The sequence below is a fragment of the Marmota marmota genome, unplaced genomic scaffold (genome assembly GCF_001458135.2).
Source record: "Marmota marmota marmota unplaced genomic scaffold, marMar, whole genome shotgun sequence".
NCBI lineage: Eukaryota > Metazoa > Chordata > Mammalia > Rodentia > Sciuridae > Marmota > Marmota marmota.
The window spans coordinates 29,104,483-29,107,316 of NW_025999853.1; the positions used below are offsets into that span (position 1 = coordinate 29,104,483).

General features: G+C 34.9%; 1 pseudogene; it reads right to left on the reverse strand.

Moving 5' to 3' along the window:
• Nucleotides 1-786: 786 nt before the first annotated feature.
• LOC125618166 lies at nt 787-2,235 on the reverse strand (annotated as a pseudogene).
• Between the last annotated feature and the right edge of the window lie 599 nt (nt 2,236-2,834).

Sequence of the window (2,834 nt, forward strand, 5' to 3'; positions counted from 1 at the left end):
TAAACTAGTTTATTAAATACAGCATATATGCTGGGCATGGTGGTACACACCTGTACTCCCAGCAGCTCAGGAGACTAAGACAGGAGGATTGAGAGTTCAAAGCCAGCCTCAGCAATTTAGCGAGGTGCTAAGCAACTCATGAAATCCTGTCTCTAAATAAAATACAAAATAGGGCTGGGGATGTGGCCCAGTGGTAGAGTGCCTCTGAGTTCAACCCCACTACCAAAAAACAAAATAAAACAAATACAACATATAGCATTATACAGCATAATAACAAAGTAGAGCTTCTGTCAGTCATGCTGAAATCAACATCACTTACTTGATATTGCATCTCTTCATCTGTATCCTTCATAATATCGTTTATAATACATTGGTAAACAGGACTAAATTCCAAAGTGTGTGAAAATGTGTCAAGAAAAAAGAAAATGAAAAGAGGAGTATGCAACAAACACTGTGGACTCTCCTGGCCTAAATCTTAGGCTTAACAAAAGTTCTTTACCTGTTTCACTTTGGACTTCAGACTCATCTTTTCTTGATGCAAAGCTTCATTAATTGAGTCTTAGATTCCAATAGGTTTCTTTCTTTCTTTTTTTATTTATTTGAGGATGATAAGTTTATATGGGCCTCACTCCTTCAGAGGTCTCAGTCCATAGATGTCCATCTTCATTGCTCTGGGCCCAAAATGAGGCAGAATATCAAGATGGAAGGGTGTGGTGGAGGAAAGCAGCTCAGGACATGGCAGCAGAAAGCAAAGAAAGCTCTAATAGTTTTCTTGGCAATTGAAGATTAACCATGATAATAACCCCTACTTTGGTTTTTTTTCCCTTCAATATGGAGCAGAACTTTATTTCCCAAATCTGTAACTAATACATTTTCAAACAGTTCAAGTGTCTATTTTTTTTCCACTCCATTTTTATGGAACAATGGTGTTTTTGACAATTTCATAAAGGTCAATTGAGACCTAAAACTTCTTTCTCAGGCCAAGTTGCATATATCTTGAAATGCTCTTTTTGCAATCTCTGCTATCTCCAAAAGTGGATTTATGTGATCTCCTTTTGCTGGTTTCACAACCCAACCTGATTTCCAAAAGTGCTAATCCCTCAAAAGAGTGAAGTCAAATGTTTTACTTGAAGGATTCTGAAAGAGCATCTGTATCGATGTTTACTTCTTCTTCATTTAATACTTACACTATTGTAGAAGCACCCAAAGTTGATAATCAATTCAGTAAGTTGATTATCTTACACTATTGCATTTTACAGAACTTTAATTCTTCTTGCAATTTGTTTGTTGATTACTGGAATGGATAGGAAATAGATGAGTTGGTAATCTTTTTGCCTTTTCCTCCTCTTTTTTTATAGTGCCCGGGATGGAACCCAGGACCTCACTACCCAAACCATCCTCTTCTTTATCTGATCACTTCTTATTTACTACTTCTTGAATTTATTTGAGGTACATCACACAATCATCTCTAATATCTGTTACGTCTACCAAAAACTATGCAATTTTGGCTATACATTCCTCTTTTCATTCTCCTGTCTGCTGATACATACCCATGCTTATTGGAACCCACTACTCATTTACCAATCAACTACAAAGGATACAGATGAAGGAAGAGATGCACAGGTTAACATATAGGAAAAAAGGTGCAGATCTTTCATGCCCTCTCTTAGCATGTCAGCCTCTAGGAACTTCCATATGGTCAGCTAACCAGAAGCTTTTAGTATTATTGTGCTTTAACTTTTTATATATGTTTATTGTTGCTGTTATTGTTATTATTATTTTGGTTATAGATGGACACAATACCTTTGTTTTATTTATTTTTATAGGGTGCTGAGGATGGAACCCAGTCCCTCACAAGTGCCAGTCAAGCACTTTACCACTGAGCCACAACCCCAGCCCCATATTTATTGTTATTTACCTGTATAACATTTCCTTATAATTTAAAAAATGCTAAAAAAAATTTTTAAATAAAAAGGAAAACTGGGCTGGAAAGGTAGCTTAGTGGTAGAGAACCTGTCTAGCACATAGAAGGCTTTGGGTTCAATATTCATTCCCGGGGGAAAAAAAAGAAAACTGTGCATTTTTTTTTCTTGGTGTGGTGCTTTAGCATTCACCTCTTTTTTTATAAAAAATTCCCTGTAATTCTGAAGGTAATTCCCCCTTTTTGGTGCAGTTCAGAAACTACTGACTTACCATTAGAATAACTTCTAAAATCATCATTGATTGTGAATCCATTTTTCCATAATTTTATCTATATGTACCTCTTTTTTCTGTTCAGAGGGGGACAAGTATTTGGCTCCAACCTTCTGAATTTCCTCAAAAAGCCTGTAAACAAAATATTCTTCAGTGAAAACATATAGGCCTAGATATTTCTTTTGGAGAAGTTTTAAAAACAAATTCCATTTCCTTAACAGTTATAGTCTACTCAAATCATCTCTCATATTAGGTAAGTTTTTCAAAGAATTCTAATTGATGAAGGTATAGTTCTTAATTCCTTGGTTTTTTTTGATGTCTACAAGGTCTATATGATATCCCTGTTTCATTCATGATAGTAATTAACATTTTAACAAATTTATCGTTTATGTCTTCTCTTTTTCGTTCCACCTAAAGGATTGATTGATCTTTTTTAAAAAAATTTTTTTCAGTTGCAGATGGACACAATATCTTTATTTTATTTATTTATTTTTTTATGTGGTGCTGAGGATCAAACCCAGTGCCTCACGTATGCAAGATGAGCACTCTACCACTGAGACACAACCCCAGCCCCTGGATGATACTTTTAAGAAAACAATACTGTTTCACTGATTTTTTTGCTATTTTTTTTTTTTTTTTTT